At 38.3% G+C, this 24,940-nt stretch overlaps 1 protein-coding gene across 6 annotated transcripts in view; it reads left to right on the forward strand.

Annotated features, from left to right (window-relative positions):
• The window catches only part of SYT1 (synaptotagmin 1), a 529,074-nt gene that overhangs the window by 393,089 nt on the left and 111,045 nt on the right, over positions 1–24,940 (forward strand). The window lies entirely within an intron of this gene.

Below are 24,940 nucleotides of genomic sequence, written 5' to 3' on the forward strand. Positions count from 1 at the left end.
CTTGTATTTTGCCACAATCATTCTCTATTTCTACATAGATTAGGCTGTTATTAAATATGAATAAAATGGCGCCTTTCCCTTGATTATTTCTGTACAGCACACACTTCACCATTTCTCCTGAAGATATCAGAGTGTGATGGGTGAAACATTGAGTACAGCTCACAAAGACTGATATTAAATCCATTTTTTAAATGACTCACATTTTTATAGTAGTCTTCACATTGTTCTCTCTCAGTTTGAATAATTTAACCCAGGATTTTTCTGTGATTTAAAAAGGGAAGTTCAGTATCCTTAGTGCATTTAAACTGTGTAATAATCAATTCTATTTGATTATGCTATGCCTGCCTGGCACTAGCATTTTTCTGTGAGAATGTCTCAATAGGCCAATACCAGAAAAGCAAACAACTCTTAGCTTCTCTGAACTCTTAAAGCAAATGCCTTTTGCAGCCTTTTAAGATTCCTACGGTTCCGTAGATGTGGTCCCTTCAGGGCCAGCAGGGACATGAGGGAGTGGCCCAAGTCTTCAGAGACTTGGCCGAGCCCATCACCTGGGAATCCTCTCAGCCTGAGCTTTTCTGTGACCAGTATAATGGCATGAGCTTTTAGAACATACTTGTGATTGCTATACTGAAACTGAATTCTATTAGTGCTCTAAAGTTACTTGGTTGTACAAAAGGAATCAAAATTATTGGAATTAAGCTCTGCTTTCTTTTTGTGAAGGAAATATATATAACTTAACCAAACAAGTTAGCCAAAATTAGATTCTGGGATACTGAGATAGATTTAGCCTACTGTGGACCTTCTAGAACAACCCAAGGATAATATTGAGTTTTTAAATTTTATGATTTTGATAAGCATTTCTTCCCTATGAGTAAACTAATATCAACTTTAAATCAAGCATCTGTATGAAAAGAAAAACATGCAATCATTCAATCATAATGTTTCTAATTGTTTAACAAAGCAGTGAGCTATTTCATTGAGCATTTATATTTTACTGAAATGTTTGTCTCTGTAAATTCTTAACAGCTTGGCAGGGAGGGGGAGGGGAAGGAAGAGGAGGGGCAGAAGGAATTGGTGTAAAGTGGGACCTTAACAAATATTTATTAGCTAATCGATATTTATTAATTGACTAGTTTTTGGTTGGCTTCTTTGAATATCAGAATACAACCTACTTGTGTTTCACACTGCCCACACAGCCAGCCTGAACGGCCCACACTATTGACCTACACCTAGTAACTACCAAGTGGCCTGGAATTCCAACATTACACCCCCAAGGTCCTGAGTGTAGGGGATGTATGCCCTACACTCCCCTAGAGAGTTGAAAGAAGAAAGAGGTTTTCTTCTTTCAAAAGTTCTTTGAATATGGGCAGAGTTTGAGGCTTGACACTAAGCTGACAGGTTTGGTTGGATTCTAGAATCTAGAAGTTTAGGCTGATTGCCAAAAGAATCACAAAAAAAGTAGAACGGGTCAATACTGTTTCTTTTTTGTGGAATTTAATCTGGTCTCATTTTTCTCCCTCACTCCAATCTTTGCCTTGCTTTTTGCCAGCTAGGCTGATTTCTGGAAAAAGTTCTGTGTTTAAAAATGAACACTCCTGCCCTGGCCAGTGTGGGTCAGTTGGTTGGAGCATCATCCCATAGGCCAAAGCATTGTGGGTTTGATTCCCAGTCAGTGTACATACCCAAGTTGTGGGTTCAGTCCCCAGTAGGGACATATACAAAAAGACAACCAATCAATGTCTGTGTCTTTCTCTTTCTCTCTTTCTCTCTTGCTCTTTCCCTGTCTCTCTCCCTCTCTCTCTAAAAGCAATGAAAAAAAAATGTCCTCAGGTAAGGATTAAAGATAATAAAATTTCAAAACTAAAAATAAACACTTCCAGCTTTCAATCATGACCAATCCATTTACTAGCTCAGAGGCATTGGATAAGTCAGTTTAGCCCTCTAAAATTCCATTTTTTAAAATCTAGAAAGTGCCTAAAATTACCTACTCCCTATTTCACAGATTAGGTGTACTAGAGTATTATGTTCTAGTATGTAATGAGTGCTCAGTAAATAAGAGCTCTCTTACTCTTTCTTCTTGACCAATCTTACTGTTCTCTTTCTGTTTTCTCATCTCCCTATTCATGCTCCCATTTCCCCTTTATATATCTGTATCTACTTCTGTGTTCTTTTTCTTACCACCTTTGTGCTTATTGAATGTCTCAGTTTTTAATGGGAAATAATTCTACAATCACATTTTTAAATGCTGTAGTTTTTCCTCTTTGCTATCTACTTGGGGATAGTAATTTTTGGTTTTCAGTTGAGTGACTATTTCCTTTTATCATGATTGAGAAAACTTCATGAAATAGATGTCTAGGTTACAAAGTATCTTTGGATGACTAGGGCCAGGTATAAACTTTCTCATAATAAATGAATAGGATTCCAATTATATTTGGGGCGTTCCTTACCTGAAAGCTTGCTTATTGATTTTAAAGAGAGGGGAAGGGATGGGGGGAGAGAGAAACCTCAATGTGAGAGAGAAACATCGATCAGTTGCCTCTCACACGCACCCCAACAAGGGACAAAACCCACACACAACCCAGGCACGTGCCCTGACTGGGAATCAAACCCACGATCTCTCAGTTTACAGGTCAATGCTCCAAACAGTGGAGTCACACCAATGAGGGTTCCAATTACATTTTATAGCTAAAGAATACGTATGTTCACTGATATGTGCTCTACCTTTCCATACTACCACTTACTGTAGAAAATCATAGTTGTGTGAATAAAGTCTTAGATTGACTTTAGTTCTCATGATTTTAAAGAAATTATTTTTCATTTTACATGTATAATTCTGTTCATGACTTTAGTTTTCTTCTATCTAACAGTGCTAAATTTTATTTTTAATATCCAGAATTCAAGAAACAGCTTTGGAATCTAGAAACAGAACCACTATTGTAGTCTACTCAGGTAGAAACTTGGACTTGAACTGGTTAAATCCAATGCACTGCACTCCAAACCTGTGATTGTAAAAGAATGGGTTAGGGTTCTGTTGCCAGAAAGTTGAAAAATATGAAAGTTATAAGATGATGAAGCAGTTATGCAGGCAAAAGAACTGTGTATCATTTCAATGATCACTTAAATGTGCAAGCAATTTAGAAAAAGATGGGAGGGAGCCTTTTCTGAAAGTGACTAAGCATACATGTAAAACAGGGCATTGAAGAGATAAGCTATACCAGGAAGAATACTAACAAGCACACAGCTCCCGCTGTCAGATTCTAGCTTCTGGTGAGAATATCTCTGCTGAGGTTTCCATTCTGACTTAATCACCTTTCTATATACAACATAATCAAAGCCACCTCACTGGCTAGGGTTCACTGGCCATTTTTATGTTGCTTGACCGGCCACTTTTTCTGCTTCTACCTCCCCACCTCTCAACAGAGAAATGTGGAATTTGACCTTGCAGGTAACTGAGAGACAGTTACATATAAAATTGTTTTATTAATATTATCCTTCTCAGTTTAGGGCCTCAAATTATTCTTTATAATCAGTATATATAGTTCTTTCATTGTGCCACGCACAAGTTGAACCTAAAACCAACCTTCAGACTTCTCTTATAATTCATTCATTTAATGTTTACTTAATTACTTCAAATGTTACAATCAATAGCTATGCCTCCATCTTCTTTTTTTGTAAACTGTCTGTGTCCTGTACCCGAGTCAAGTACCTCTTCAAAGCATTTAGTATTTTGTCCCTATTTTTTATCCCCCTGCCTTCCAATACTACTTCTTATAATACTATTTTTATCTTAGTATTTTGTTCTTTTTTTAGTATTTTGTTCCTATTTTTAGGGGGTTTTTTATTTTACTATTTTGTTCCTATCTTGGTATTTTGTTCCTATTTTTTACCCCCATGTCTTTCAGTACTACTTCCTATTTAAAAAAAAAAAAAAAACAGCATAAGGAACAGATATCACCAGAATACAACTTGAGTTCTTTTATAAAAAATTTTCTTAGCAAGTCTATCTCATAACTTGACCAATACTGTTTTGTCTCCATGAGAGAACGGAGACAATTCTGCTTTGTATAGAATTCATTAAAGCCTGGTTTTTAAATGAGATTCTATAATTCAGCACAAATGGGGAAAAAAATGATTGCTGAATTAAAACAAGTTGGGGCATATTTAATTAGTATCCAAGCAGAATGGAAGAGAAGCTACTATAGTGCCTTAAAAGAAAATCAATTTTGTAAGAAATTTTCACATTTTTAAGCCTAATTAGAAAAACATTTGCTTCACAGAAAAACATTTGGAGCATGCATACTCAATCAAATGGCAAAAGTTTTTTAGCTTCCAATGGTCAATTACTTGATGCTTCTTTGGAATAAGTTAAACTCATTATTCTTCATTGCATTACTTTGTGCAAAGACCATGAAAGAACTGGTGCCATTTCTCAGTACACTCAGCAGTCGGATGGTAGCTTATGCCCTCCAAGAACAAGCATACAACAAATCAATACCCTGAATGGAAATTCTTATAAAAGGTTAACTGTTGGAATATTAAACATGGGTACAAGTGAGAACCTTCCTCATCATTTACAATCTATCATATTAGAGAAATGCAACAAAGACACTGATTTCAATCGACAACATTCCAGGAAGGCTCCATCTGGCAGGGATGTTTCTCACTAAGAGATCAAGCTTGATCACAGAGGCAAACACACAACAGGCAAAACTACATTTGAATGAATGACTTAATGGATGAATGAATGAGGAGAGGTGATTGTTACCCTGGGAGAGATGTTTCAAAACATACTTTTTAAAATTCATGTTAATAATAGTGATCACGTTGTTTTACAAATGAAGTCTCAAATATTCCAAAAGCCTGTGAATAAGAATATCTTAGCACCCAACAATGAAAATGGTTTAGTACCTTTTTGGTTTTTTGGTTTGTTTCTTTAAAAAGAGAAACAGTATAGATGCTTAACAAAATCATTCTTATTGTTTTTGTTGACAGTCATGAATATGATGATAGTTTTTCTTTCTTTTTTTTAATTATAAAGGGTTATTCAGTATCTCCTCTCTCTAACCCATCTTCCATCCTATTTCCGTGATGCACAGAAAGCTTGGGACTTAATTTAATTTAACTTTTATTTAAAGTTAAGATTTAGTTAAAGCTATGATGTAAGTCTCTGATTACATCATGGAAATGTACCCAGCGGGAAATATAGAAATCAATTACAAGGACATTTCAGATAATCTGAACAAAATCTAAGTTTATCATACCTGGTCAGATTTATAATATAGTAGGTAAGATATAATAATACTAAATTGTTTTAAAGTATATTAAGACCATGACTTATTTTTGCATACTTAAGATTTTTATGTCCACTTTGTGGAACTGGAACATAATGATTTTCAACTATTACAGAAGTTGCATTTGATTTTTTTGATATGTCTTTGGCTATAATTTACTTGATTCTGAGTGATTGGAATTTTAATCATCAATTATAATTATTGTTATGCATAATAAGTACTGTCTGCTTCATGATGTGGTTGCTAAGAAGAGGAAAAAGGAATATTTTAAATTATTCTTAAAATATTTTTCTAGGGGCATCTAACCCACCTCCCACAGGCTGCATGTGGTCCAGCTTAACTATGAATGCAGCCCAACAAAAAATTGTAAATTTATTTAAAACCTTTTTTTGTCCATCAGTTTTTGTTAGTGTTTGTGTATTTAATGTATAGCCCAAGACAACTCTTCTTCTTCTTATGCAGCCCAGAGACACCAGAAGGTTGGACACCCCTGCTAGGGTGTAGGGCTGTAATTTGATTGCCTTTCTAGTTAAAAAGACTTTTCAGGCACAGATGAATTAAACCAAATTCTTACTTCAATTAGTTTCTAAGTGAAAACTTAATATCCTTTTATTTTTATTGTGAATTCCCCAAAAAGTAATATAAATTTAGACTCTAATTTAAAGAATTAAGTGATAGGAGAGGGATGGGTGGGTGGGCTGGAATGGGAGTAAAGGGCAGAAAACTGTACTTGAACAATGATTAAAATAAAATTTAAAAAAATTAATTTAACTAATTTAAAACATGACATTCTAACTATAAAAAAAAGAATTAAGTGATAGGAGAGACACTGGGCATTTTCTGAATGCCCTTTGATAAACACTCCATTGTTTCCTGTTGTCATACCTTAACCTGCTATAATACCTTTCCCTTCACAACTTTGACCACCCAAAGGCCTGTGTTTCCAGCCCTGCTTCATAGTTTCCAAACCTCATTATCATTAAAGTTTTCCTTAGCTTTTCCACCTAAGCTATAAACACAAATAAAAGCTACCATTTACTGAGAGTCCACTGGGTGCCAAACAAAAGTAATTCTCATGACATCCTTTAAAATTGTCACGGTTAAATCTGCTTTACAGAATGAGGAGAAACAGACCTAAAGTGCAGGAGAGTCTAAGTAATTTGTCCAAGTTTATACAACCAATGCCACAGCTGAAATTCAAATACAGATCTGAAGCCCAGTCTATTTCATCATAACATCTTCTTGAAAAGCAGTGTTTCTCAGTCTTTCAGCAACGGAAGGAAGGAAGGAAGGAAGGAAGGAAGGAAGGAAGGAAGGAAGGAAGGAAGGAAGGGAGGGAGGGAGGGAGGGAGGGAGGGAGGGAGGGAGGGAGGGGAAGGGGAAGGGGAAGGGGAAGGAAGGAAGGGGAAAGGAAGGGAAAGAAAGGGGAGGGGAAGGGAGGGGAGGGGAGGGGAGGAGAGGGGAGGGAAACTGAGAGCACACCGAGAGAAAAAAAATGGCTTAAATGAAAGAACAGATCAAAGCTCCAGAAAAAATACAACTAAGCAATGAAGAGATAGCCAACCTATCAGATACACAGTTCAAAACACTGGTAATCAGGAAACTCACAGAAATAGTTGAGTATGGTCACAAATTAGAGGAAAAAAATGAAGGCTATGCTAAATGAACTAAAGGAAAATATACAAGGAACCAACAGTGATGGGAAGGAAACCATGACTCAAATCAATGGTGTGAACCATAAGGAAGAAAGAAACATTTAACCAGAGCACAATGAAGAAACAAGAATTCAAAAAAATGAGGAGAGACTTAGGAACCTCTGGGACAACTTTAAGTGTTCCAACATCCAAATCATAGGAGTGCCAGCAGGAGAAGAGGAAGAGCAAGAAATTGAAAACTTATTTCAACAAATAATAAAGGGGAACTTTCCCAATCTGGCAAAGGAAATAGACTTCCAGGAAGTCCAAGAAGCTCAGAGAGTCCCAAAGAAGTTGACCCAAGGAGGAACACACAAAGGCGCATCATAATTACATTAGCCAAGATTAAAGATAAGGAAAGAATCTGAAAAGCAGCAAGAGAAGAGGAGACAGTTACCTACAAAGGAATTCCCATAAGACTATCAGCTGATTTCTCAAAAGAAACTTTGCAGGCATGAAAAGCAGCAAGAGAAGAGGAGACAATTACCTACAAAGGAATTCCCATAAGACTATCAGTTGATTTCTCAAAAGAAACTTAAGGTGATGGAATGACATATTCCAAGTCATGAAAGGCAAGGACCTACATCCAAGATGACACTATCCAGCAAAGCTTTCATTTAGAATGGAAGGGCAGATAAAGTGCTTCCCAGATAAGTTAAAGGAGTTCATCATCACCAACCCCTTATTATGTGAATGTAAAAAGGACTTATCTAAGAAAAAGATCAAAAATATGAACAGTAAAATGACAATGGTTATTAACAACTGAACCTAAAATAAAAACAAAAACAAAAATGAACTAAGCAAACAACTAGAACAGAACAGAATCACAGAAATGGAGATCACCTGGAGGGTTATCAGCAGGGGAGTGGGAAGGGGAGGGAAAAAGAAAAGGTACAGAGAATAAGTAGCATAAATGGTATGTAGAAAATAGACAGGGGGGAGTTAAAAATAGTATAGGAAATGTAAAAGCCAAAGAACTTATATTTATGACCCATGGTCATGAACTAAAGGGGAGGAGTGTGGGTGGGAGGGGGTGAGCAGGATGGAGGGGAATAAAGTGGAGAAAACTAAGAGAGAGAAAAAAAAGAAAAGAAAACACTGAGGCAAACTAGTTTTTCCTTAGTTTTTAGCTTTTTTTTATTGGGGTGGGAATCTTAACATTTGGTCAGTTTTCTTTGACAACCTACAACTGGTTAACCTCTACATATATATTCTCCCTTTCAAATATAACATACAGCAAACAAATGCAACATAGCAAAAAAAAAAGGCAGTACTACCTATGGCATTTTTACTTCTTCTTAATAATATTTCATAAATACTCAGGATGAATTTCTGCCCAGGATACAAAGCCCTAAAATTCAAAGAAACTCATTAACACAACCATGTTGTTCACTCATAAGTACTGAGGAATTTAATGAAGGCAGAGTGATTTTGCTTTCCATTAAAAAAACTTCATTAAATAGAATATAAATTTCCTTCACTTATTCAAGGCATATATTGATTATCTGTGAAATTAGCACTGTAAAATGTACAAAATAGATTAGGGTTCACATGTGGGAAATGGTTATTAAATGCAGCACTGTTTTGCAATGTAAAACATATTTGAAACATAGGTTTGTCTGATGGCAAATGAAATCCTCTTTTTGGGGTGGGGCTGGGGCTTTAGGGAGAAACCCACCATTTCCAATACCACTTAATAGTTTCAGGAGTGTTTTTCCTCTCAGTGTGGGGCCAGTGATGGTCTTAGCATATGTCTTTCACTCACTACTGTCCACCCTTTCCAGGTTTCAAGTGCCTGAAGGCAAAGTGGAATAGCACCTAAGCTTTTGGGAAAGCTGACAGGAATCCTCTGTCAATCTGCTTCACCCAAACCAACCTCTGGCACTGCAGCCTCCTGCTAACCTTGTTTCCTTCCTCTCTTCTTTATCTCTCTTCAGAGCTATGAAACAAATAAACTGTTTAGCTTACTTTTTTTGCTTCACATTAAATGTCCCCCCAGGTTGCTAATAACATGCAAATGTTTTCTCCCTGAGATGGACCACAGAGAGATTGTGAGCCAAGGGTGTACGGCTGGGTGCTCACTGGAGAGTCCTGTGGGCTCCAGGAGCTGGCAGACTCTTGGCCTGGAAAATGCATGAGAACAGTGGGCAGTTGGCAACCCCGAGCCCAGCAAAGTCAGCCTTGGGCAAACCATCCACTTACACCTTTCACATGCTTAGAGGGCAATGTTCGTAAAGGTGATGTTCACCCAAGAATTACCTCTGCTTTCAACAGCCTGTCTGAAAGTACTTCTAAATCAGTGTTTTTCTTTTCTTGTGGAACATAATTGGTTTATATGCAAGAACAAGTTGTGGACTTGGGATAAAACTGGAATGTTAAAGATGAGCATTTCTGAGGGAAATGGAAGGGCGCACAGACAATTGCATAAGAGAAAAAAAATTTAAAATATTTCAAGTCTTCTCATTCTCTAAGCTGCACAATGCTCTGGAATGTGGTGAGAGGTTGTTTACCAAAGTGAACCAACTGCTCTTCAGTTTAAGATGTTATTTCCACATGAATAAATCAATGTTCTGAAAGGCCCTCCCGGAATTATCACTTTCTGCTAGTATTTAAAGAGAAGGGTTGGGGGGACGTGCCTTTCCAGGAACCAGCACAATCTCAGGAATAGTTTGCTCTTAATCGTATCTCAGTGTCAAAAAATAAAAATACAGTGAGGTTAGAATATTAAAATAGGTCAAGAGCCTGGAGTTTTTGTTTTTATTTTAGAATATATTTTTGGATTGCCTAGGTCATGTAAAGGGAGAGCAGACAGCCTTTGAAATGCTTGCCTGATGTAAAATCAACAGAAATGTTTAACTTAGATTCTGAGAAGAAATGTTTGCTTCTTTTTGAGGTCATTGACCTTCCAAGCACTATCATACTGACACTTTGTTTATATTGAGGCCAAGTTTCAAAATGACAGATTATGGAACCCGAGTGTCATAGTAAGATTGCCTACTTTTAGGAAAAAGATGCCACTTTTGTTTCTTTTTGGTAGATAACTTCCAAAATAATATTAACTGGAAAAATCAAGTAGGGCACAAACTTGCCTTTAACCTTATGTGAACTCATGTCCATTAAGTATTTGTATGAGCCATGCACTGTGCTAGTATGGAAGCTCCTTTGTTTCTCACACCACCACTCTGGGAAGACAGAACTAACATGAGGCCACATGGCTAATGGGAGGGCTAAAACTTAGACTTTGGTCTGACTCCAAAGACACAGCCATCACTGTAGAGTCCTCTGAAAAACAGGTTACAGGGCCTTGCACGCACTGTGCACACGCCCCACAGTTTGTTTCCCTTACTCCCAATTCTTGCAACTCCAAGGCCTCCACACGGTGCACCACACGGTGCAAAGAGAGGGCTGCAACACCCTGCCTTGATCTGATACCTCCCCCTCTTCCCAAGTCTCCTTGCTGCTCCCAAGCTTTTTGGGTCTGTCTCTCTATGACATAGATATATCTAAGAAGAATCTTAAATAGAATTCACATGTTTCTGTTTCCAATTCTCTGTATTCACCATCCTCTGATTTGTCCCATTAATTATATTGCAAGTTCCTGGAAGGAGGAAATCATTGTTTCTATCTCTCTCATCACATTTCCTTATATCAGGTATGATGATGAACATGGAGTAGGACATCCACCTGTGTAATTATACCTAAAACACCAAAGATCCATAAAACATTTAAATATACTCCAGACAATGTTTAGTTAGGTATACTTAAACATAAGAGAAGTTTCTTTGCAAAACAAAATATCTTTGCATGCTTAGAGTTTTCTAAGCACCTATGTTTCATAAAACAATAGAAACTCCTTATTAGCACCCTATATGGAAGATAAGATACTGAGCCCTGCAGAATTGTTCAATTTTTGTCATTACTAAAGTAATTCTTAAAAAAACAATAAATCTGCCAAAAACAGATGATTCCCTTCTAAAGTACTACAGCTTGAAATATGGCAAGGGCCATCCTCCTAGACTTCCATTCCAAAACTCTACTTCTTACAAGAAAAAGAGACTCCCAGCCAAGAGGGAGGTGTAGGTGGATACATTTTGCCTCCTTGCACAACTAAAAGAAGGCCAACAAATTTAAAAACAAAAAACAGAACTTCCAGAAAATTAAACTGCATGGCAGTCCGACAACGAAGGAGTAAAAGAAGAAATATTCATCCAGACTTGTAGGAGGGATGGAGATGGGCAACTGGGATGGCAACTACTTGGGGCAAGGTGGCAGCTGATGGACCGGGCAGGTGAGGCCTCAAATGGCAGTCCCACGTTTGCCTGTGAATAAACCAGTGGAGTGAGATAGACCACATAACCCAGGGTTCCAGCATGGGAAAAGAAAACCTCAAAACATCTGGCTGTAAAAACCTATGGGGGTTGCAGTGACAGGAGAAACTGCCAGTCACTCAGGAGAATTTGTTGGAGAGACCCACAGGATCTTGTGTACACTAGAATGTTCACAAAATCACCCTCCCAGGAATCAGCACCAGAGGGGCCCAATTTGCTTGGGGGTAGCAGAGGAAGTGACTGAAAGCTGGCCAAGAGGTAAGCAAGCACCATTGTTCCCTCTCAGACCCCTCCTCCACATACAGCACCACAAAAAAGCCAAGTGAGTTGCCCCACCCTGGCAAATACCTAAGGGTCCACCCTTGACAACATAGCAGGTACACCAAGGCAAAGAAATATGGCCCAAATGAAAGAACAGAGCAAAACTCCAGAAAAAGAACTAAGTGATAAAGAGATAGATAACCTATCAGATGCAGAGTTCAAAACACTGGTAATCAGGAAACTCACAGAAATAGTTCAGTATGGTCATAAAGCAGAGGAAAAAGAGAAGGCTATGCAAAATGAAATAAAGAAAAATATACAGGGAACCAAAAGTGAAGGGAAGGAAACTGGGACTCAAATCAATGATGTGGACCAGAAGGAAGAAATAAAGATTCAACTAAAACAGAATGAAGAAACAAGAATTCAAAAAAATGAGGAGAGACTTAGGAACCTCTGGGACAACTTTAAGTGTTCCAACATCCAAATCATAGGGATTCCAGAAGGAGAAGAGCAAGAAATTGAAAACTTATTTCAACAAATAATGAAGGAGAACTTCCCCAATCTGGCAAAGGAAATAGACTTCTAGGAAGCCCAAGAAGCTCAGAGAGTCCCAAAGAAGTTGGACCCAAGGAAAAACACACCAAGGCACATCATAATTACATTAGCCAAGATTAAAGATAAGGAGAGAATCTGAAAAGCAGCAAGATAAAAGGAGACAGTTACCTACAAAGGAGTTCCCATGAGACCTTCAGCTGATTTCTCAAAAGAAACCTCGCAGGCAAGAAGGGGCTGGAAAGAGGTATTCCAAGTCATGAAAGGCAAGGACCTACATCCAAGATTGCTCTACCCAGCAAAGTTTTCACTTAGAATGGAAGGGCAGATAAAGTGCTTCTCAGATAAGTTAAAGGAGTTCATCATCACCAACCCCTTATTATGTGAATGTAAAAAGGACTTCTCTAAGAAGAAGAAGATCAAAACTATGAACAATAAAATGACAACAAATTCACAACTATCAACAACTGAACCTAAAGAAACAAAAATAAAAACAAAAAAAAAACAAACTAAGCAAACAGAACGGGAACAGAATCACAGAAATGGAGGTCACATGGAGTTATCAGCAGGGAAGGGGAGCAGGGAGAATGGGGCAAAGGTACAGAGGATAAGAAACACAAATGGTAGGTACAAAACAGACATAGGGAGGTTAAGTCTAGTATGGGAAATGAAGAAGCCAAAGAACTTATATGTACAACCCATGGACATGAACTAAGGGAGGAGAATGCTGGTGGGAGGAGGGATGCATGTCAGAGGGGGGTAAAGGGGAGGGAAAAAATGTGACAACTGTAATAACATGACCAATAAAATATACTTAAAAATAAAGAAAAAAGAAAAAGAGATAAAGAAGCGGGGGAGCCCTGGCTGGTGTAGCTCAGTGGATTGAGCATGGGCTGCAAACCAAAGTGTCACAGGTTTGATTCCCAGTCAGGGCACATGCCTGGGTTGCAGGCCACGGCCCCCAGCAACTGCACATTGATGTTTCTCTCTCTCTCTCTTTCTCCCTCCCTTCCCTCTCTAAAAATAAATAAATAAAATTTTAAAATAAAAAAAAAAATAAAAATAAAAAATAAAAAAAAAAAGAAGCGGGGGAAAGGCACGAGCTGCATCTTACAAAACCAAATGACAACTAACGCATGTTGCCTGGTCCTCAACTTACCTTTTTTTCAAATCCAAACATTTAATATTTTCAATAAATTGTAGAGTTCCCACCTAGTGATTTTTTCATTTCACCTTTTTATGAATATTTCAACCAATTCCACACACAACTTAGCCAAAGCCTTAAACACTTTTTACGCCAGGTCTGAACTGTAGCAGATAACTAGCCTTTATTAAATGAGCAGTTGTAGTTGTCAATTAGGACTTTCAAAGCCTTGGATTGGTGGGTGCTAGACCTGGTTTCCCGCGTTGGCAACATCTCTACCCAGCGATTCCCAGAGACCTTCATTCTCACTGTGCCCCCAACAAAGCAACCTTCTTCAACCTGCTGGTTATGATTTCTCTTCAAAAATGTCCTAACCTTGTAATTCTAATCATTGGTCCATTCTCTCAGGAGGAGAAATTTTTTGCAAATTTTATTTAAATCTGAAATAATTAAATACACCAGCTCAATTAAATATCACAAGCTGTATTATAGATGTTATTAAGCCAAATTTACAAATGAGGAAACTGAAGTACACAGAGGCTAAGAAACATGTCTAAAATTACATAACTGGGAAGGAATAACCAGACATTTAAATCAATGGTTTGCTTCACTCCAAAGTCCATGTTAATTACTATCTTTAAATTCCCTTACAGCAGGGACTTAACATCAAATTCCTAGCAATTGTTAGGAATTGTTCAAGAAAAGTATAGAAGACTCTCATAATTTACTTTTGAAAAAAAATGTACCATGTGACTATGGTGACCTTTTAACAAATGGATTGGGGTTTTTCCTAAGGAAGTAACTGGGATCAGAAAGATGTCTGTTATAATAGCATACTTGCAGTCTGAATTCTTGTTCTTCCTCTGTTGGTGTGGTGGAAGAGAGGAAGTCATTTATGCCAGTGACTGCCACTCCATATGCAACAGTGCTGAATTTGAAGACAGAAGAGGCAGACATAGCCGAAATTTCACAAGGGTGGTTTAGGTCAGCACCGCTGTTCGGGGGCATCTGGTTTGAGTCTCAGAGAAGTACGTACCAGGAAGTGTTGTACAAGTCACCAGGGGGTGATTTCACAGAGGAACCCAGTACATGATAGCAAGGATCACACTTCCTTTCAGATCCTCATGTTCAGCACATGATGAATTCAGCATCCTGGGCTAGAATTTAAGTAGCTGGGAGCGAAAACCAGGTCATCATGTGCAATTTCTACAGGAGAATAATGCTTGAGACACCATGTGATCTCCTCTAAGTGGAACACAGAGCCACTTGCCCAGCCATTAGTCTGAGTGCCTGGATGAAAGGTGGGAAGCAGAGGTGGGGAGCTACCAGGGGGAGGGAAGTGAACTATTTCTGTCTCGGCCCTGATGTGGCAACTAGCCACTTCCCACTGCCTTGCCCAGGGTCAGTACATCAGCCCCACCAGTGTTCTCTGAGAAAGTGCTTCAGGCTGCCTCCTTTCCAGGTAAAATCACACATGTTTGACCTCAGAACTGAGAATGGAAATGATTCATTTCCTAAGTGCAAGTTCTGGTGTAGCCAAATAAAGATTTGTAAATGATAAGCTAAAATCTCCCAAAGAATTTAAGACATCAGTTATTCAAACATATTCTGAGATTGTGAAAATTAAGAACCAATGTATCCTAATATGGACACTACTAACTGATATCATCCTCTGGGCCTCACCTTTCCTATTAAAAAACTTCAGAGATTACTTTCTTTCTTCCTTAAAAGGCTCAGTTTGGATTATTTTTCATGTTCCATTCATTTCAACTTTTATTAATTCATATTTATCCCCCAAAATGTAGATCATTAACCAAGTGACGAGTTCAAGATTTACATTACTGTCCGTGTGGGTATGGCAGAATATTGTTAACATGGCCTCATATGTGCAGGACACTTTCCTGTGCCCAGGGGCCCTCGGCTGCTACACCACCTCTCTCTTCCCTCAAAGCTCAGGGCTGTGGCAGGGCCGTTGCCAATCTGATTTGGGTTCTCATGATAGAAAAACCAGAATCTCTCTGTCTGAATGAGAAACCTGAGTAATGAATTTCATTCATTAATTGGGAGCAAAATATCCATTTGAGTCAGCCTAGAGTGACCCTCTAAAGTCACTGAGGTCCAAACAAATAGAAAGGTGTTCAAACTGGGCCTGGAAGCCAAAGATGACCTTCCTGTCAGCATTAAACGTTGAAACAGATATCTGAAAGAGCCTACCTCCCTGGAGGGTTTTTAAAAATAAGAATTGGGGCATGGATTTGTAGTCCTGCTTCAAGGTAAGGGAATAGACAAGGTGATCTCTCCTAGGATCTAGGAGCCCTGTGATTTATCAAAGGTGTTTAAAAAGCAAAGCCATGAAAGAAAAAGAGCTGCAGCATCAATCTAAGTCAAGGCTTACATGTACTTTCTCATTTTTTTAACTTTTAATCTCTCCCTGCATTTTCATAGAACCTATCACAGTAGGATGTACTTTCTACAATTACTTTGACAAACAACAGTATCAGTGCTTTGGTTTTTTGTCTCTTTCAAAGAGATCAATTTTTGACAGTGAAAAAAATAGCAGAAACGGATTCCTAAAGCTCTGGACTACAGTGATAAATTTGGGGAGCTCATTTAGCTGAGGGGGTTTCCATACATCAGCCACTGGCTAACCTTCCTAAGCAAGTGCCCACAGGCTGCAAACTCTCAGTGGAAACTTAGATCAATGTAATAAAACAATAGTCATCTCATGTTGACTTTCCTAACAGGTACCTTGTAAAAAGATACTGGGTTTAAAAGCAAAATCTCTTCTTTTATTTTTAATGAGGATTTCTTACAGCAAAAAAAAAAAATTCTATCCAGACATGTGAAATTTCACATTGTGAAGTGTTCTCGCAAACAGAAGCACTAACAAGGTGAGCCTCTGGCCTTCATATCTAAACTACACAGATATTCTTCCTATTCATGGGTACCAACTTGCTCTAACATTTTCACATGTTACAATGAGCTCCATGTCCAATAATAAGAAAATGATTATATATATTACCACTTAGGGTAATACTGGACAGCCACTAAACATAATTATATGGAAAACACTTCTATAGGTTAAGCAGAAAAAGCAAAATATAATAATTTATACATACACATGTTTTATTTTAGGTTTTAAAATATCTGCATATAAAGATAACTTGGGGGTTTATAAAAATTGGAATATTGTCTTAAGATGCTAAGATGATATTTTTCTTCCATTTTTAATATATATGTATAAATATAAATACACACACATATGCATTTGACATAACAAATGACCACTTTTTCAAACTTCAGCCTAGTATTTTCTGGTTTCAAAATAGGTTTGCTTTTTTAACTTCTCTACCATGAGTTTAAGAAAATGGGGGTAAACCCACATGATCCCCTCTTCATTCCCTCCTCCATTCCTAAGGTCTCTGCCAGCAATAATACACACTATGAATGGGTTTCCATTTTAACTTATATTCAGCTGAGTTTTTCATTTCCTTTTCCCAGAATAGTTTGCCCTAGAAATTTTTCCACATATTATTCCAGGAAGTAATTTAGCATTTCCCTTTAAGAAAGTAAAAAATAGGAAGTTCAAAATAGAGTAATGTCCAAAAAGAAGACCTAGAGCATCCCGGTTGTGCTTGTGTGGGGTGGAGATGTGCAGCTTCACAGATGTCTTACATCACTGGGAAGGTGAGACCTCTGAACGGCTAAGAAAAGCTGTGTGGCTGAATTAAGATCTTGACTGGCAAAGAGAAGTTTTTGTGCTAAATGTTTTTATGTCTTACAAAGGCTTGGGGCAATATAAAAAAATAAAGACTTATACCTTGGATTAATGTAGCAGAAAATACACTGTTGAAAGGTTTTCAACACCTTTGAGATACCGTCACACAATCATACTGATCCAAGTAATTCCTTGAAGCACAGATTTTAAAACACTTGCATTTTTAACGCCAGATGAGTTCTGTTAGAAGTAGCCTTCAAATTTCCATTCCCCTCTCCTGGCCACTGCAGGAAACTCTTTGGCAGTTGGCAGCTTTGCTCCACTGAAATAAAACCTAGTAACCTTCGGCTATTCTGCTGGAATATCTGCATCTCACTAAAGTGTCTTCAGAGGGGAGTCATGAGGCCTTGGGGAGACCAAACTATCTATTCATTTCTGCTAGACCTTTGGCCTGCTTCTGACAACCAAGGAGATGACTTCGTGGCTGGCTTACCAGAAGTGCAGGAACCGAGACCTGACAGTATTTCCTGTGTCGCTTTCTAAATCATAGTTTCTGCCTGTGACAGAGTATACTTACATGGTGGGGAAATACCATGTTATGGCTGAAAAGAAAAAAGCATATAACCTCCTTCTTGGTAGGTGTGGAAAAATAAACCACCAGGTACCGAACAAGAAAAATAAATACTGCTATGCATCTAATTTCATACTCCCCCAAACAGAACTTATGAGCTTGCTATTGCCTTTTCAGTGCCAAGTTCAGGTCTATTTGTAAATGCTTACTTTGAATAATTTAAAAATGTATGTAAAATCATTTTCATAAAACTTATAGCTTATGAAAAGCAGAGAAAAGGTTGCTGCTCATTTCATGCAAGGCCCATGACTTCCACATTGCATACTGATTTAGCGTGGCTGCAGAGAGGACTCGTGGAACAAGAAAGGTCTCCATAGGCAGGCTGGCCTTGTTTAAATTGCCTCTGCCCTTCATGAACTGTGCAAACTTGGGGAAGTCAGCTATCCTCACATTGTTTTAATTTCCTTATGCAGAAAATGGAGAATACAAAGCCTCATCACACTGTTTATTACACCTCAATTAAATAAAAATCCTCATCACATATTATAATGCCATGCAGTATGTGAAAACATTCAGAACTAGTAAGCATGCAACGAATACTAGCTTTTCTCTTTTTCATTCCTCTACACACATAACTAATTAATTGCATTAAATTTCCTACCACCTCTTTAAAATAGTAAGACCATAGTTATTCGTAAAGAAAGAAAACACATAAATCTTAAATCAGTGCGCCATAATATATTTTCTTGCAGGGTAGTCTAACCAAATGGGATAGAGATTACTTGCCATTCATAGACAGTTCGTTTTAGCATAATCGTTGAAAAACTCAGCTACCTTGACTGTTTACAATGTCTGGCAGTCCAAACAACCTTTAGATCATACTGCTTTATCTCTGCATGCTGTACTTGGACTATTTAGTCTGTGAGGCCTATGACAAGCTACAGTTAATAAGTTTTCTGTGGTGTCAGAAGTAATAATATTAACATGCCGTTGTGAGTTAAATCCATTTTGTTTTGTGCACTGGCCTGCAAAGATGTGAGTGACATTCCGAAATAGGATGAGGCAGCAGCTGAGGAAGAGCCAAATGGCCAAGCAGAATGAGATGCACTCACTAGTGCAGGGCAAGCATCTGGGGGCACAGGAAACATGGTAGAGGGGGGTTGTTTTACTTCATTTTGCCCTTTTAAAAATTATGAAGAGAGATTCTGTCTTGAGAGAACTAGAGATGTTTGACATCCTGGCTCCCTGTTTGGCAATGAAAGAGCATCTCCCTGCTAATCTCTGATTTCAAGTGTCTTCAACCCACAGATTTTTTCCTCTGCCCACAAGAGGCAGCTGATTGGTAATAGCTTTTAAGTGGATAACTGTCAAGTGGCATTTTAAAGTCCTAATGGTTGTAGGGTTTGTTTTTTTTTCCCAGAAACTGCTTCAGAATCCCCCACACACCCTGCCAATGGCACAGATAAATGTGCTATCTGTATACAACTAAAAGATGCATTTTGGACCCAGAAGAAAATATCTTAAGATATACCAGTGACTTTGGTGACTGGTATAATATCTTGTCTTTTTCCACTGGGGCTCTAATATTTCAACTGATGCAACCGGAAATCAAATTATGAGGCAAATGAAGATTTCCCTATTAAGGCGGTCACTATAGACAGGAACCATAGAATAGTTTATATTATATAGAACTTTTATACTACACTGTAGTATATAGACAGGAACTATATAGTAGTTTAATTAGGCTGTGTACATCCTCATACTATAAGTTTGACCATATAGTCCAAGCCACATCCTATAGTAATAAGTCCCTGCATGTAGCTATTAAGTTTTTTTTCCATTCAGAAGGACTGTTGATATACCACCCAATTTTTAGACTTGAATATAAAAGTTTCTCTATTGTAATAAAATTAAGAGCACTCTATTCTGGGCCGTGCATATTGTTTACTACCCACAGCCATCTCACACAACATATATGTACTATTATCCTCATATCACAAAGGCACATGAGTGTTAAGTTACAGCCTCTACAAGTATTTTAACTCAGGTCCATCTGACCTCAAAGCCTCTGCTCCAGCTGACACAATCCTAAAGGCCATTGCTCTCTTTCTTTCAGCAGTCAATCTATTGTATGTACTAATTGCTCATATAAGTTGCTTTAAGTTCTGTATGTTCTATTTTTAATTGTCTAAAATGACAACATGCCAGCAAAGGAATGGCTCCTTTGTGGAAAATTTTTTGTTAATCTGATGATTCAATTCAACAAACATACAACTACAAATGACTCTATGTTGGGCCCTGGTGCTATAAAGAGGAATTAGACATTGTTTCTCCATTTCAGGAGGTCAGAGATGATGAGAAGGAGATAATGCTGCATGGAAATAGGAAGTTTGAAAGAGATGATCAGAATGTGAGTCTGTAGCAGATTTGTGAAGGATGGTTAGAAATACAACAGGTTATTCACAGGAACTTCCAAGTAGAGGGTGAGCCTTTGGAACATTTAGGGAACAACAAGGTATCCAGACCTGGCTAGGGTCTAGTACATGTCCGTGGAGCATGACCGGGGCAGGAAAACAAATAAGGGCAGTATTTAGGGCCTTGTGTGCAGGCACACCGTTGGGAGCCCCAAGTATATTGCAGCTGCTGGCAACAGCGTCAGTTGTATGGTTCAGAAGGCCGGTGCTTTGGCAGAACGAGAACGGACTGCAGGCCATCGCTTCCATTTCGGACGGTGTTACAGAGTCTGTGAAACTACAGGGAGGTGAAAATAAGCACTCAAATTTGGAAAAGATTTTAGGAAACAAAGCTATAGAATTTTGTTATTAATTAGCTAGAGGGGCAAGGGGTAGAGAACCCCTGGAAATTATTCCAATTCTAGCTTGGTTGACTGAGAAGTGAGCATACAGGGCAATAAATGAAATTACAGAAAGCCATTAATTTTAAGGAAAAAAAAATAGTTCTATTTTGGACATGTTGAGTAAAACAGAGTTCCTTTTCATTTAAAATCATATTTACACCCTCTTTTTCCCTACAACTTGTTTAATTTAAATGCTTTATATGTAATATTTAATGTTCTAAATAGTACCATACCCACAATCATCTAACATAGCTTAATTTTTTTGATTCCACTATCGCCTTACTAGTCTAGTATTTTCCTAAATTGTTCATAAATAAAGTCAAAAGCCATCTACTTAAAAAATACTCAAAGGAAAAAATGTCCTGAAGAACAGAAAAAAAGCCTTTATTCTTGCAGTTTAGGCTGGTATATTTCCTGGCTTCCTAATGAACATCCTGATTTCCATTTCAACTCCTTCCAGTTAGCAGCCAGGTATAATAAACCACTGCAACCCTGATCCAAGCTCAAGGACATGAGCGGTTGAGTAGGAAACAAGATCCAAACTATGTTTATGCAAGGGTAGGATTCAGTGGACCTCAAATCTGAGAGAGCCCCTGTATGAGGATACCCCAAATCTCCCTGCAGAAGGAGAACCTAGGACTGGGTCTGTGTGTGCGGTGAGATACACATCTCCACACAGACATCTTACCAGGCCCACTCCTGGCTCTTCATGAGCTCTTTTGCTCTTTTGTATGTCCAAGAACAAACCAGTAAGAAGACTAACTTAAAGCAAAGTGACTATATGAACATTTACATGGCATCATCCTTCCATTAATTCACACAACAAAAATATGAGTGTCTGTTATGTGCCAGGCACTATACCCGGCACTAGCCAAGTAGGGAATGCACAAAGATGGATATGGTACTATTCTGTAAAAAGAATCATTCTTAATCGTTTATAGACAGAAATACTACTATACTTAGAATAACCAAATAAGTAGTATCTTGTGCACTTACCATATTCTAGGCACTGTTCAAAGCACTTTATATAGTTCACCTCATTTAATTCTCACAACTAGTTGAGATCGGTATTATCATTACTGCCCATGTTAAACTGAGGTTGGGGAGATGAAACAATCTGCTCCAAGTCACCTAGCTAGTAAGTGGCAAACTGGGGTTTCCAATCTAGATCTCTGACTTTCTGGCATTTATCCCCTCATTTACAGAAAGCTTCCTGTTCTGTCTTTCCTTATTTAACCTGACTCAATCCCTAAGAGGAGAGAGGGAGACATTTTATTATCCCTTTTGATTCAAAGCCATGTAATACATCTCCTTTTAGACCATGTATTTAACTCAGGCAACCTCAGGAACATAAAAAAATAAAAATCGGGAGCTTCTATTTGGATATGCTCTGCCCCTCTGTGAAACGCTTTTCAACTCAACAGTCTGCAGATACCCGTGGAAGACCTTGAGACAGTCATTCAGGGATTGTAGCTCGCTGATTCCTGTGCATTCAGGAAGACATGAAAGCAATTACAAATTGCTTAACAGATGATGCATAATATTAGAGATGAAGAGTCTGGCTGTGAACTCATACACCAGGGAAATCCTGCTGCATGATTTTTTTTCCAGTTCAGCACCTTGTGCTAAGATCTCACTGACATGGTGCTAAATACTACTGAATAATGATCCAACAGAAAAAGAAAGTTAAAATTTCAGAAGTTTCACCACATAGAAGGAAGAACATGGACCTTGATACTTAACATACCTATGTTCTAGGTTAGAATAACCATGAATCCTTAAGAAAATTACATCATGAGACAGAGCCTCAATTTGTCCATTGATGAAATGAAGATAATAATAACCTATACTTCATGTCTGTGAAGGTGTCAAATAAATTATATGAAGTATTCATAAATGATAGCCTGTAATCAACTAATATTTACTGAGCACTTACTATTTGCCAGGTTCTGTTGTATACACTTCATATATGTTAACTTTGTAATCCTCACAACAGTGTTTAATTTAGATTTATTTGTTATCATTCCCAGTTTACCCATGAGGATACAAAGTCCCACAAAGGTTAAGAATATTCCCAGATCAAATATAGTCAACAATATTATAGTAACTATTATGGTACAAGGTGGACACTTGAAATATCAGGGGAACACACTGTAAAGTATATGATTGTCTAACCTCTATGCCGTACACCTGAAACTAATACAAAATAATGTTGAATGTAAACTGTAATTGAAAAATTTGCAGGGAAAGTTATGCATAAAGAATATTCCCAGATCACACTGCTAGAAAGTAATAAGTCAGGATTTGAATGCAGCAGTCTAACTGCAGCCTGAACCATGGCATTAACTCTCCCTAAAGTCATTTTTTGAAAATCTGGTATCTTTTACGAATACAAATTTAACATCCAGTTCATTTTTTCTTTCCTGATGTACCTTATCTGTAAGCATAGGAGGCTTTTTCAATAACTCCAGGGGCAAATCATGCCAACTTACTTCTGTAAGCCATTCAATTTTCTCCTCACACACAACTGAGGAGTATTCTTAATTTACAATAAAACAGCCTCTTTCAGAAAGCTATTCCACCTAACTCTCTACCATTCTAAACTATAAGCAATATCACTGGCTCATTTCTCAACCTCTATCACTCTAGTCAAATGGGAACTAATCTTTTCCAAGAGTATGAATTTTCTTTATATTTTTTATATGTTCCCATAAATTTAAACCTACAAGATTCCTCTGTCTTAGCACCTCACAAAGGTTTTCATATGTATCTGTGATTTATCTGTCCTTCAGCCAAATGTTTTTAAGTATTCAAGGACTCCACTGCCTAATTGTTTTGGTAACAATTTTATACTCACTCTTTTCAGCTTCAAATTCAAAATGTTGTCACTCAGCATTCACATGTTCTTCTTCCTAGTTGGAAACATTTTGGGAAGTTCATCTGAAATTCGTATGATATTTTTAAGTTTCTGGGTTTTTTTAATTTATTTGCCAAGAATTCATATGCATTTCAAGGTAATGAAAATAATGATTACTTCAGGCTCTTAATTTGTCCACTTGCAGAATTTATTGAACAACAACAGTTACTAGTTTTCTGAGGTAAATTTCTGTGGAAATCTGCACAATATTTTTATGTACAGTGTTGGTAAACATGCTTTTTATGGATTTCACATGTGAAAACATCTCTTTTAAAACATTTTTAGCATTATCTCCATTAATAGGATGTCACATAATAAAATCATAGACAATGATGATGATAAAGGCTATCATGCTACCGAACAAAAGTGGGGTTTGGCTGCCCATTGCCACCCGTAGGGAAATTCTGGAGGCAGAGGTTTGGTGAGAGAAAGAAAGAGATCTTTTATTCTAAAGCTGCACAATCTGGGAGCATAGGAGTCTCTAGCCTCAACACCCAACTCCTCTGGAAAACCCAGAGGAAAACTGCCAACCTCTGCCAGACCAGCCCAAGGCTGCGCCCAGAGTTCCTTCTCCCATTTAAAAATACTGTCCCTCGGCAAGTCCCTCCACAATCGCAGGAGGCCGCTGCGTGATACTCCAGTTGACTTAGCTTGTTCCAAGTTGCAGTCCAGCTTTAGGCTTCTTCCTGGGGTCTGCATATGGGGACGGCACCCATCAGCCATGTGGCTTCCTGGGGCCAGGAAAGGTCCCAGAAGCCCCTGCCAGCACATCCATGCCACAGGTACCAGAGGAAGAGCCCACCTCTCCCTTCTCTCAGTTTAAATATCCCGGCCCAAATTTACAATCGCGCCAGGAGTGTCCAGCCCCACCCCAGCCAATCCCATCCCTTTCGGAGGCTTGATTTACAGGACAGTAACACTCCTCCCCCTACCCTGCCATGTTGACCCTCTACAGTCACAGGTATCACCCAGTGATACACAGTCTCACCATCACCCAGGGACCTAAAGGGTGTAGGAGGACTTTTCCCTTAGTCAGTCACCTCACTAGCTTTCCTCGTGCTTAGTGCAATGACTTCCTCCAGCGCCGCATCTTTGCTGGAAGACCAGGGGAGAATCTGTTCTTACACACTGCACTAGCCTGGTTACCCAGAGAACACGGCCTCACCGGCTGCCACCGCCTGGTGGTTCCCTGCATCCCTTCCCTCACCCCAGGGTCCGACCAGGTCCGTCCAGGCCTATCTTTATCAATCCAGCGATGCTGACGAGAAATTTATGGATCAGTTTTCATTTACATTTTCTAGAAACTATATTTTCTTCATAAAAATATGATGCTCAAAAATGGAAAGCCAGAATGTCACAAATAAAGAGGGCTATTATCTTAGTTTAAAATACCTTGAGTTACAATTGCATAACATGTGCTTTTAAAAAAAAAACAGTAGGTATTTCTCATAAAAATCTGTGATGTACTTTACATAATTCAAAATTTTCTGACATCTCAGCATGGTCCCTCCAGCTGTCAATGGGGCACACGCAAAATGAAGCAAAAGACCTACCTATGTCTTGCTTTGCTTAGTCTGAAGAGAATGGCTTCCATTCAAATTCATTCA

The sequence above is a fragment of the Phyllostomus hastatus genome, unplaced genomic scaffold (assembly GCF_019186645.2).
Source record: "Phyllostomus hastatus isolate PE091 unplaced genomic scaffold, TTU_PhHast_1.1 phas_contig_432, whole genome shotgun sequence".
Lineage (NCBI taxonomy): Eukaryota > Metazoa > Chordata > Mammalia > Chiroptera > Phyllostomidae > Phyllostomus > Phyllostomus hastatus.